The sequence below is a fragment of the Staurois parvus genome, unplaced genomic scaffold, assembly GCF_062004578.1.
Source record: "Staurois parvus isolate SC_StPar_1 unplaced genomic scaffold, SC_StPar_1.0 ptg000988l, whole genome shotgun sequence".
In the NCBI taxonomy this organism is placed as follows: Eukaryota; Metazoa; Chordata; class Amphibia; order Anura; family Ranidae; genus Staurois; species Staurois parvus.
Genome location: NW_028318784.1, coordinates 6,456,108 through 6,469,803, shown reverse-complemented (window position 1 = coordinate 6,469,803; position 13,696 = coordinate 6,456,108). Strand labels below are relative to the sequence as shown.

At 35.0% G+C, this 13,696-nt stretch overlaps 1 long non-coding RNA gene across 3 annotated transcripts in view; it reads left to right on the top strand.

The window, feature by feature from the left end:
* LOC149441411 (uncharacterized) overlaps window positions 1-13,696 on the top strand; it is a 648,839-nt gene that overhangs the window by 287,924 nt on the left and 347,219 nt on the right. The window contains exon 1 of one of the 3 annotated variants that reach the window (XR_016307380.1): window positions 4,274-4,629. The exons of the other annotated variants lie outside the window; for them this stretch is intronic. This is a non-coding gene — a long non-coding RNA (uncharacterized LOC149441411). Of the gene's footprint in view, window positions 1-4,273; window positions 4,630-13,696 lie in introns of those variants that run through there. 3 annotated transcript variants of the gene reach the window in all.

Below are 13,696 nucleotides of genomic sequence, written 5' to 3'. Positions count from 1 at the left end.
TGAGCTTTTGCTTAAAAAGCCTGATGCCTTGGCTATGGCAAAGCAGATGGGACATTTTCATACAAATGCTACCTAGTAAAAATCCACTTGTCACAATTCCACAGCTTTGTTTTGTCTTTGGACTTGATTTTGCATCATGCTTTAAATGGAATTGATTGTGTGGTTGTAATGAAAGCAACAAATTGATTTTTATCCAGAGTTACAAAGAGTAAATAGAAAAATGTTCCCATCTTGACCTTCTAGGGAAGCTTCTGGGATTTAGGGGCTCTATACCATTTTTTTCCCTTTACCCAGAGATTGCATGCAAGTTGAAAGAAGGAATTTAAGTGAATTTTTAAAGTAAACCAACAGGGAAATATATTTTATAGGATTGCTAACAGACTATTTATTATACCTAATTTATGTTATTATATTATTAAATATTTACACCTAAAATAATAGATCAAAATTATGAAACATGCTGGAGACATGACTATAGTGATTTTTTTGTGTTTCATGGTAAATGTAAAAGCTAAAAAAAAATCTGGTTCTAAAATAAATATGTAAATTAATATTATAGTATGGGTTTTGCTGCATGAAAACCATTTAAACAAAAAATTCTGAACAATAGCAAAAAAAAAAAATAATAAAATAAAATGCTGAATCATTACTAAGGTGCACTGCTAAAAATGATAATAAAGGGAGCAATGCTACAGGCTTTCTTTGGGGAGTAGGATTAAATGATGAGTGCATTTGTGAATTGTGACATTTCTGGAAAGATAATCTAATAAAACCTAATCCCAAGGATTCCAGATAGGTAGCACACGTGTATTTTTGTGGTGTATGATGACATTTCGTTTTCACTTACATAACCTAAAGCAGTTGGCTTTCTCATACACAAGCTAATTTTAGCTCTATGAATTTTTCTGAAATTATTGTTTTAAACATTCAGTGACATTTAATTAGTAGGATAAAACTAGAAAGCTTCTATTGTATATGCATTTTCTGTCAATTTATTTATTAAAATGATAATGTTTGAGAAACATTTCTTTGAACTTTAAAAATTATAAGATTCTAAAAACTGATGATATAGTTGAACGCTTTTGGGTTGATTTACTAAAACTGGAAAGTGCAGAATCTGGTGCAGCTGTGCATGGTAGCGAATCAGATTTTAACTTCAGCTTATTCAAGTTTTTATGCAGATATCTGCCAAATTTTGCACTCTCCAGTTTTAGTAAAGCAACCCCTATGTTTTATATAGAACAGAAATGTTCCTTAGTGCTTTAAATAGATAATTTTCCTGTTTATTTTTTTTATATTTTTAGCTAATAATATGGATCTGGACAAAATTGTCACCATATCTATTTTGGCCATCCATTTTTCTGTCCCACAAGTAAACAATGTAAACAATGCAATATTTGAAGTGGATCCGTTTTGAGATAATTTTGAACTTTTATTTTTTTATTATGAATTATATAAAAATTGTATTTTTATACTCTGCATAAAATAAACACTAGCTTTTTTATTCTGCTAATCCCCCAAAAATCCCAATTCATTTCACTGTCAACAGTAATCTCTAAGAGCACTCTATTCTTTCAAACCCACTTGATGTCCTGCAGGTTGCGGCAGAACAATACACAGGAAAGGCTTAGACATTGAGCTTGCATGCTTTTTGACTCCATTTTAAACCCTTTGTTCACACCAGGGTGGCATTTTTTCACACAGTATGTGGCAGCTTTGACTCTGATCCAGTCTGTCTTATGGAATCAAAATCTGCTGTTTTTTTCTGAGCTGTCTCCTGAACTGTATGTGTAACACTTACCTTCCTTGCTTTTTACCCCGTAATAGTATTGTTCAAATTTAAAGTGGAGAAGTAACAAACAGGCATTGCAAGATAAGGTGACCAGTGTGATAAAAAATGAGTGAAAGTGAACCATCCACCATAAATATGTGCTATTAAAATATTTTTTTACTACAGCTATTGTTCAGTAAAGGTATGGTAGGGTATTTAACACTGTCGCTGAAAAATAAACAAAATACAGAAAAATATTGTGCTAATTGGAAATGATAATAAATTAGCCTTTTAATTCACATATAAATATACTTTAAATTTTCAATCATAGATTCATCATGAAAACTTTTAATTTATATGTTAGTTTACATTTTATTATGTTCAATGGCAGAAAATAACAGAATGATCTGTTATCATATAAACATTTTAATCATTTTTTCAGTTTTTGATAACTGTCCCAAAATTTTGTGATGTATTATATTTTTTTATTTTTATATTTATTATTACAATATAATTTTTAACATTTTTAATTTTAGAAGAGACATGCAGTTATTTAGTTTTTACATTATGATCACAGTCTACTTTTATTTTGTAAATTAGCACCTTTGTGAATTTTTTTGACATGTGTTTGTATAATATAAAAAAAAATAAGATATGTTGGTCGGTATTTTGGCATATTGTTTCCCTACTTTAATTATGGCGAAATTTAACATTTTTAAGAGCTAGTAGTCTCATTAACTATATACTATACAAGAATCTGCCTTTTTTTAGTTTTAACAGAATGAACAAAATAAGTAACAAAATATCAAAATAAGTAATAAATCATTTAGACATTAAATTTTGACTTAGTTTCAAGACACATGAGAGTGTATTTGTTGAAACTGATCTGATACAACTCTGCACAGAAACCAATCAGCTTCGAGGACAAATCTTAATTGAACAAGCTGAAATTAGAAGCTGATAGGCTACCATGATTCTGGGTACACCAATTTTAGTAAATCTACCCCAAAATGTGTCTTTTTACTGTTTCCTTTCCAAAATTGTGTTTAATTTTAATTTGTAATTAACTGTATGTCTGTATACAAACACAATATGCTTTTTTTCTTGGTAAAAAGTATAAATTTAATCCAATTTATGCATTAATTAATTGACTTCCTCTCTCTTTTTTTTATTCGCTCTCTCTCTCTTTATATATATATATTTAACAAGCCTAACTGTACATATTATGTTGCCATGCTAGAAAAGAGCATAAGTGGGTAGAGGTAAATTTAATTTGAATCTGATTTAAAGTATGTATACTTAAGCAAATGCAAAAAAAGGTTAAATATGACCTGTTTGCAAGTGCTTCATTTTCAAATGGCATCATTACACAAAGAATGAGACTTTTTTTGTTTGTGATAGTTATAAAACGCATCTTGCCTATCCAGTTATCCCCATCACCGTTCTATAGCGCCCTTATCAGCTTTTGTCCACTTCTTCCGTCATGTTGCATCTTCTCCATTATAACACATTTTTTTGGCAAGCAGGTTTGTCACAAACCCCGTCTTTTTGTCTTTGTTCTACACTCGCATTATTAAAATCCAGTTGCACTCCGCTTGCCCTTTAACTGGTCTAGAAGTCAGCTTGGTCTATTTCAGCTTGGATGAAAACCTCTCTCATTGTGAATTATGTTTCATCTGTCAGTATAACCTTTATTCTTACATGCACCTCCCCTTTGCCTGTAGCAATTAAGAATACGGAAAGTAAGCCTTGTAGTATAATATAATGCTGTCTCAAGAAATACATACAGATGTCGCCTACTTAAAGCACAGCCATGAAGATTTGTTAAGTCCTCTTGGTATTTTGTTATCAGGATTTTAACAACCTTACTCTCAAACATTATTTTACCAGACAGAGCAGGTGGTGCTGGCTGTCACCGTGAAATAATTCTTACATTGTTTCTGGATAAAAGGCATTGCTGAGAGTGCTTATTTTTACTGTTTTATAAAAAAAAAAAAAAAAAAAAAGGATGTATGTATTAGAATTAATCTAGAAATATTTCATTTTAAATTCAATAAGACAAGAAGTAAAGCTTTATTAGCTTTAACAGATTTTCTGCTTTTTACTTCTTTACTGTTTGATACATTTTATTATTATAAATAAGAAATATAACTGTTAAAAAGGCGATAGCATATCAACATTAAAATATAATTATTCATTGTGTATTTTATTTTACTAATCGTCTTACATAGTCATTCCTATAGATGTACGTACGTATCAAAAGTTTATACTATTTGTTAAATTTTATCTACATTTCAAAATAGGAATGCAATTAAAAAATGGCACTAAAAATGTAAAATCTCATAAATTCACAAAAAAATGTAAATAATTGGTTGTAGATGTAGAAAATTAATGGCAGTCAAGGTGATGTTTTATACAGCTCATTAAAGAGAACATGCGATGAATGCATTAAAGGGAAGAAATAATTATAGCTTGGGAGGAAAGGAAAAAAAATGTTTGGCCCACCGCTTAGGTTTAGTTGGAAAAGTGCTTGCTAAGCTATCTATTTCACACATGCAACGACAGAAGGTTCGATATTCATTCAATCGATGAGTGAAAAGGCACAGTGGCAAAATTGGACGTAGTCCTTTTCAAATACAGATCTCAAATGTCCCCCTACAGTCTGCAGTCACACGGCTGGTGGTGTGGCACACAAGGAGCAAGGGTTACATCAAGGCTGTTCCCTGGACCGTTCAAACAGTCTAGACCAATGACCTGCAACATCATACCCTTTGAAGAAGATGCAAGTTTGTTCACGAGAAAGAAAAATCAAGGCGTACCCCTTGTAACAAAAGGGAGCAGCTCGTGGCTGCAAAGAGGTAAGCAGGGTTAAGCGAAAAAGGCATCTGCTACCATGGTTACAGGCCAACTATGAAAACCTTGCCTTTCATGGAAAACTGTTCTCATGCTCCCTTACAGGCTGTGTCATGCATTATAAGCAAAGGCAGGTTGTTCCGAAATTCGCATAGTTATTAAACTGCAAAATGATATGCAAGCACATGTCTCATATCAGGAGGAAAAAAAAAAGTCACATGACAGTTCCGAGACTTCTGCTGTTTCATGAAAAAAAATCCCCTATTGCTGGGCAGATCTAGACAAATGTTAGCACGAAACAAGCCTTCTTATGATAGGCAAGATCTGCCCTTTTCATTTTTGCAGATTAAAAAAAGAGGTTACGGAGGTCAGGGTTTTTGTGGCCAGGCCACAAACCCTTCTTTATGGCAATTGCTTTGGACTGAATAGCATTTGGAGTAAGATTTTGCATCTCTTTAAGATCGAGCCGTTCTCATAGGTTTGACAGAGCATGAAAAGTAATGAATTTCTATCTTGCTGACCTTCACTGTGTTCTCATTTCTTTCCTGACTGTGCATTTCTTTGCATGAAGTACATGTTGGATTTCTATTCTTGCTAGGAAGATGAAGCCGGCAAAAAAAACAGCGGGATAGATTTTTAAGGAACTGTTTTTTTTTTTCCTATTTTCTCTTGTTCTTTTTTGTTGCTTACCCCTAGACCCAATGTGAATTTCTTGCTTATATTTAATCTGTATTGTTTTTCTCTTGCAATATGAATGACGTTTTAGGCTGCTAGTGCATTTGATTTTTTTTTTGTTATATTAAAGCAGTTGCAAATGAAGATCATTGCTGTGTTTGCATAGAAAAATAACACTGTAAACTGCAAGATACCCTTTGAACTTTAAAATCTTTATTCAGCTGGTGCCATGACCAGGATCAGGATTATGGATGCTTCCTTTTACTAAAAATCTCTGTTCTGTAGATATAGAGTGTGCAGATATGGAATGTTATCAGTTTGTGAGCATGAGAATGTTGAAATGCATGTATGTGTCCTTATCTATTTGCAGTTATACATAGCTTTTGATCTAGAGTGTGAATGGCTTAGTAGCTCTTCATTATTGTTTTCATAAAATAGATTGTTTTGACAATATATTTCCCATGTGTTTGTGTGTGTGGTGTCTAATAATTGGTTATATTTTTTCAAATTTTTTTTATTGTGTTTTGCTTCATTTTGTACATAAATTATATATTTTTTATTTTTATCTATATTTGTGTCTTGCTTGAAGAGGGGCCTTTGTGCCAGTACTTGTTATTCTTCTTCGTCTTATTCTTCCTCATCATCTTCATCTTCTTTGTCTTTTTCTTCATATTCTTCTTCGTCTTCTTTTTCTTTGAAAATATTCTTTTTCTTCCTATTTTTCTTCATCTTCTTTTTTTTCTTTTACTTCTTTTTCTTCACGTTTTTCTTCTTTTTCTTTTTCTTTGACTTCTTCTTTTTCTTCGTATTTTTCTTCATCCTCTTCTTTTTCTTGGACTTCTTTTTCTTCGTATTTTCTTCTTTTTCTTTTTCTTTGTCTTCTTCTTGTTCTTCTTTGTGTTCTTCTTCTTGTCTCCTAAAGCAGTCCTATTTTCACATTGGTAGTTATATTCCCATATATATTTTTTTTCTTTGTACTGATTAAAGTATATCATACTAATATATTGTATTCCATTAGTACCCCATATTTTAATACAAAGAACCTGATCTTAGTGCTAAATATTCATATGAGAGTGTAGTAATTGTATCTTTAAAGTTAACTCCTTAGATGACAGAAATAGTGATGCTGCATTCTTCTGCACAGTGCAATTCAGGCCAAACAGTATTGTCTGGTTTTCTTTGTAGACACGCTGGGTTACACGGTGATCCCCAGAGCTTACAGGTTCATATTGGAGCAGCTGACACACATAGAGAGATTGAATGATGTACCAAGGTCAAAAGAAGCTGTCGCTGAAGGTTAACCAGACAGCTACAGCTTCTAATTTTGATTCGCCTGTTAAATAATATTTGTCTGGTTTTAGTTTTCAGTTAAGCTCATTAACAATACGCTGCTGTTCCACTAAATGCTATGACTTTATTATGATCTGTGGATAAGCAGGCTATAATAATCTCAGCACCATTTATATTGCCATTGTCTCCTTCATTAGACTTGGCAAGGGGAGACTTCCTGTTAAGAAGCATTTAGTTACTTGCCTGTATTTCAGTTTCCTTCATAGACACTGGATCGGTACAGGGATCCACATAGACTGTATGTAACACCAGTATTATGAAGGCAAATGTAATCATTTTAATAGATGGGGGGGTGGGGGGCAAAGTTACCCTCAGGTTGGAAGAAGCATAATACAGAAAGCTGTTTTATGGCCACTGAACCAAATCTCTGGTGAGATCTGGCACAAAATTGGACATTAACTATTAAAATATAGAAATTTGAACTTGTTCTTACCCACAATACTGAAATCATAAGAAAAGTATAGGCTTGTGGCATATGAACATGTCTATGTTAGGGAATGTCTATTTTTTTTACAATATATGTTTTTTTTGGTTCTGTGGTAGACTCGTCAAACTCCAGTCTAAACTAATTCCAATCTTTTATGTTCAAGTTATTTATAAGTATACATAGCTTTGAATTCTGCTTGTGCTGCACCTAGTGCTATATTGGCTTTTGAAACAACAGGGGAGAGGATAAAAATTTCCTCTGCAGAAAATTAAACCACGTGTATATGCCTTTTGGTCAGTTATGCTCAATATTATCAGCAGCATTAATTGTAGCTGTATGTATTTTTCTTCTTTTTTACCATTTAAGAAAGTCAAATCTCATTGGTATTGTCTGTTTTGTATGTACTGTATGAATTCACACATTTCTTTCCCTGGTCTGCAAATAATATGAGCAAAAATATACTTTTTTTTGTGGAACATTTATCCTTGTCTGTACATTTCAACTCTGTTGACATATATTTTTTTTTAAGTTGGGAGATAAATGTTAGGTTTGAGGAAACTGTCAAGGATGTTTATTTCACCTCAACTTGAAATCAAACGTTATAAGTATGGATATAAGCTTGAAAACACATTACATGGGTTGTATTTGATACCAGACTACAAAAAAAAGTCCATTGATGCTGGTCATTGCTACACATAGGATGATTAGCAAACTAGTCCTAGAACCAATTTTTTACCATCAACTGCATAGCTAGGGATTGATTGCAGGTCTTAAGGTCTTGTGGGTGCTGAGACTTACCTAGTAGCAAGCTTAAAGAGGACGAAAGTAGTCCAATACTTTCTGTAGTTTTAATCTGGTAGAACATGACAGACATGCCTTTTTTAAAGGTATGAAAGTATGAAGGAAAAAAAAACACCAAACATGACAGGTAACCAAGCTCACAATAAAGTGTCAGCAAACATTTGGAATATGTAGAAGCATCTTTTGCAAGTATGTTAAGTTTTGTATGTGTATCCAGTTCCTTGGATAGATGAGTTAGGATTTAACTCATACTGTGTTATGTATGAAAGAATTGAAGGGATTGCTAGGGAATGTAAGAGGACATAGAGAAGGGGATGGATACATAGATAAATGCAAGCTCACAGTTAGTGCTCTCAGTTTGTACTGTTTGTTGTTACATTAATAAATTGTCTAATTTACAGGTAAAGCCAATCGAGACCAGGAGACTCCCACGTTTTACCCTTAACGAGATATTACTCCTTTAACTTGCTGTTTGTGATAAAATTATGCTCTTAGGATACATAGGTAGTACTAATTTTTGAGTACCTGGACAAGTCTAGTGTTCTAATTTTGTCCGATTAGGGGTAATGGGGGCCCCCCTACTGGGTACCATTGCTGGTTGGTAAGGACTTGAATCTATCGGCCAGGATCTTTACAAATATTTTAATTTCTGTATTTAACAGGGCTTTAGACCTATACTTGGGACTTTACTGAGGGTCCTTGTGTCCTTTATATATTAGATATAGGCTTCCAACTCTGGCAGTAAGCAATCAAAAATTGGACTAACTGCTTGTAGAAAGTGTGGGGCTAGTTGTTCAGAAAAGCTTCTAGTACTTAATCCATCAGGACTCATACTCTTTCCTGATTTTAGTTCTGAGAGGAAAAAAAAAAAAAATCCTCTGTTAGGTGAACCTTTAAAGCCTGCAAGGGGGATATATCTATGCAGTGCCAGCCACTGTCTGAAAGACACTGATGAATTGCTTGGGATTTATTAAAAGTAGTTAAGCTTGCTGAATGGTTAGGTTATAAAGAGAACAATAATACTGTCGAACGTGTTGGGGGCTATAGTGATAATTGTCCATAGAAACATTAATACTTCAAAAATTAGTTGCCCCTTTATTTCTTTGAAATGCCTTTGTTAGAAAAGTTGCCTTTTTGTTTACATTGTCCATAGAAGAGCTTATTTCTTCTGGAAGAAATTGCTTCAGGTCTCATGATTCAAAATGTCCAGAATATTGATGTGCACATTCAAGTTGAGAGATCCATGTGAAAGGTGTATTGATTGCAGCCTGTATGATTTTATTCATTTATTTATTTATTTTTTTAATTTAGGCCATTTGGTTTAATTTCCTTTTTGGCCACACACTTGTTTGAAAGGCTGAGTGTAGAATTTTGGTAGAAATAGCAAATTAGTGTTTCCATTACTTTGTCAAGGACAGGGATTTCTTCAAAGACAGAAGTATTGAGTCACAAGACCAATTTTTTTTTATTCATGTTAAGTCAATTCAAGTTGAATGGGGTATGAACGAGGGCAGTTTAGGGAGGTGTATTTCATGAAGAAAGTTGTAATCCAAACATGAGGTGCTGGAATGAGAAATAGAAATATAAACTGTAAATTTGACACTACGAATCAAACAGTAAAAGTATTTTGAGGCTAGGAGCACACAGGCAATGTTAGGAAGGGCAAATGTGCTACTAAAATTGCTAGCAGTGGTAGTAACGATTGATGGCCACACATATAAAACACATTAATACCTATGGAGTGAGGGACAAGAAGCATGTAGTAGCATTTAATTGCATACATTTAAAGCATTGTGTGATCATTAGTGAATAATCCCTAAAACTACTTGAGGGTCTGAATCCTTAGAGGGAAACTTGCTTCTTATGGCTTCCAATTGATCACTACTATTAGCGATTAATTGCTACTGCTAGAAAGTAATCGGTATCACTTTTAGTACCATAATTACTTACTAAAAATTTCCAGTGTGCTCTTAGCTTTAGGGCCATTCACACCAATGGACATGCATTATGCACTGCATAGCGCACAACTGCTGGTATGTGCTCTGTAGGAGTTGTGCTCTGCACTGTTACAATGCATCCCATTGTTTACCTTTTTTCTTTTTAAACTTTATTGAAATGTGATTTTATTCAACTTTATGAACCTCAGTAAGTTGGGTAAAAATATATCCAGTCCTAAATTTTTTCTGCACACACTGGAGCAGTGCTTTGGTGTGAGATGAAACAATAGGACATAAATGGCCTTTATGTGTTGGGACGATATTCAGAAAAGCTGCTTAACACATATAGTGCATGGGCCCTTAATCTGGTTAAAGATTTGGGGTGTTTAGAACTAATATGGCTTTGAAGACTCTTCCTAAAATTAAGAAAACATCTTGAAATCAGGAGAATTTTGTGTGTATACAATCTTTGAACTGAAGTTGGCCTGTATGAAATTTTTTATGGCTGTTTGGTCTGTTGACAATCCTGATAGGTTACATCCGAGGGCAGGTAAATTCATAAGAGGATGAGAAAGAAAGCATGGAATCAAAAGGAAGTATAGTGAAAACCTCCAAAGCTTTGTGGCTATATGAATGGTGTGAATTAATACGATGGGGCTAATTTATTATCACTCATTTCTATGAATATGTATATTATGAGACTTTATATTCCACCAAGCTTATAATAGTTCTAAAGCCATAAGGTTTGTTACCTTAATGCATTCTATGCAATAACGTAAATACCTTCTGTGCTGCAGGATCCCCAGCCCCCCCCCCCTTTTCTTACCTGAACCCGTCCTATTAAGCGATGTGCACAAGAGCAGCGGTTCTTGCAGCTTCCTCCCTCTTCATTAGGCAGATTGATAGCAGCGGCAGCCATTGGCTTCCGCTGCTGTCAATCAAATGCTGTGATGAGGGGTCCACGCTGTGTCAATAGCGGCTTTCCATCGGGGCAATCACCAAAGAGGAGGGGCTTGGATCGCAGGCAGAGGACCCAAGAAGAGGAGGATCGAGGCTGCTCTGTGCAAAATTATTGCACAGAACAGGCAAGTATAACATGTTTGTTATGTTAAAGGGAAAAAAATTAAGCTTTAAGTTGGCCATAGATGGATCGAAATTCGGTTCAACAGGAACTGGACGAATTTCAATCCATCTATAGCCATTCCCATTTAAAAAGAGTAAATCTAATGATCAACTTTTTGCAAACGGGCTTGTTTGAAAATTCTTGTTCGCTCAGCGCTACAGCCAATTGGTGTATTTTGAGAGAGGAGGAGTCCCCCGCTGTCAGAATACGAAGAAAGCGCAGCGGGGAGGAAGATTTCCGTATCCACCTCACTTGTACAGTATGAATGGAGGAATCTTTTCAGTTTTTTTCGATCGACCCGCTGTCCCATGTTTGCCCAGCATTACTTTTTCAGATAAGGATCATAGACAACTGTCTCTCTGCTGAACATCCTTAAATTATTGAAGGGAAAATCATTACACAGGAGGTCAAAGAAAGCTGAATCTTCCCCCACCTGGAAAACACTGTGATTGACGGTCTCCTCAAAGTGATTTATAATATATTGAAATTCTGGCACCATACCTGGAGTCTACTTTAATGATGTCTGCGAATCACTTTTAGAGTTGATGACAGAGGCTTTTATAATTTCTTAGCTAAGGAAGTACTCCACAAAATGTTCTTTTTATAGATTAATTTCCTGGACTAATAAAGATGCCAAACTTTGGTCCAAACTACCTTGGATCAAATGGAATTTATACTTGGACTGTCAACAGATATAAATGGAGGGTAATGGCATTTTTTAAAATAAGGAATGATTTGTATGCTACAAGGTCCTTGAATGGAAAAAAAGTCCCACAGTTATTGCAGGTTCAGGTGATATACTTTTCCACAAAAAAAAGTTGTCTAAAATTTTAGATTTTAGTACCCAACTCATACATCCTCTAACCTGTTTCATTTCAGGCATGGATATATCTGCCCCTGCTATCTCAGTGAGTTAGAAAATCTGCCTTTGTGATGAGTTCAACTGACTGGCTGTCTGACTGTCTCATTATTGCCCTCTAACTCACAATAATCACAGGCAATGCGTGAAATCGAGGACATTATTTCGCTTTTATCAATTTGTTGACATGCAGTCTTGCAGAAGAACAATGGGTTGGTAATAGGAGCCAAACTAATATTTTTTATTGCTTTATACAGTATATAGAGTGCACATAATAGTTGTAGGACAAAGTCTGTTTAATTTAGTTTTAGAAAGTTTGTGTTCCACTTTCATATGGTATAGAAGGCAATTTCTAGACATCATTTTATTACTTATACTGGTAGCTACCATAGCAACAAATTATCATTATTATTAATTATTATTAATTTACTAAATGTATCTATTCGAGGTGGAAGCATTTTGACAAGGTGCAATTGTTAACTCTTTAAGTTTATTAAAAAATTTTTTGAGTATACAGCACCAGTATAATAATTTACCTCTAAAGATGTGTATCCCATGTTCTGCTGGCTTCTGGTTTCTGTAATAATCCTCTCTCTGTGGTGCCGGATACCCCCACAGCTGTGAACTTCCAGCACTGTGACTGTAAAATTAATTTAAATGGAAAATGAAACAGCGCCAGACCAAATTAAATGATATAATATTTAGTGAAATCAATACATTTCTAGGCAGCTGCCCCTTTAAGTGCAATTACACTTATCATTCATGTGCGGTGAATAAAAGTAGGCGCTAACAAACTATGATGTGATAATAATCATAGAAAAGAATACTATATAAAATGACATATACATAAATTATTACATGTCATGTAACCAAAAAATAGTTATGTGCAAAAAGTCCCAAAAACCAATCTGATATAAGAGTCCAATTGATAGCCAAATCTTGCAACTCCAATTGTATTTCACCACTGTGTATGGCTAAAATGAGAAATCACCAGATTAATGTGGTCAACAAAGTAGCCCGCAAGCTTGTAAGCACAAATCCTGTATGCATTAGGTGCGATGCCTGGTCCTCCAGAATACTTCAGACCTCTTCCACTCAAGTAACACTAAACCACCTCCTCCATTCTTAGCCAATATCTCAGAAAATAGCCCAGAGAAGTATTCATAGTGCATCAAGTTTTTTAATTAAAAGTGTTAAAAAGAATTGTAATCTAATGCACTCACAAATTGCTGGTGCCACAGGGAGCACCAACCCAAACAGCTTACTAGGGGGATCCCTCTCTACACACCGCTGCTGTTCCCACGGTTGACGTGAGTTCCAGCAACCAGATGTGACCTCAGAGGAACCAGAAGTGACATGTGCGGCTCAAGCCTCAAAGCACTTTATGCTAGGGCGCCCTAGGGCTTGCTCTGGTGGCTCTTGTGCGTCCTAATTCCCGAGCTCTGTGGGGCTTGGCCCTGACCCCCCCCCACTCCCTCGTCACTGGCTTTGGTTGACAGCAATGGGAGCTAATGGCTCCTATTGTTGTATCTGAGCCAATGAGGAGCGAAAGAACCAAGGGAGCCACAGCTCTTGGGCATATTGCTGTATCGAGATTGGGCTTATGTATGTATTTAGGGGGGCTGCAGAGGAAGCTGCATGCAGAAGGTTTTTTACAATACTGCATAGAATGAAGTAAGGTAAAACACTTTCTGCCTTTACTATCTTTAAGAACTTACTGACCCTCTTCTTCCTGTCCCCTTGGCCATCCAAAAAACACTTAGTTTCCTTCTTGCAGAGTTTAACACATTCTGTGAATGGATAGGGGAGATCCTATTATTCATCTCCCCCTCCTTTATTCACAGAATGCATTGCATTCTGCTGAGAAGAATACTGGGAGTTTTGTGAATGGCAAAGGGGA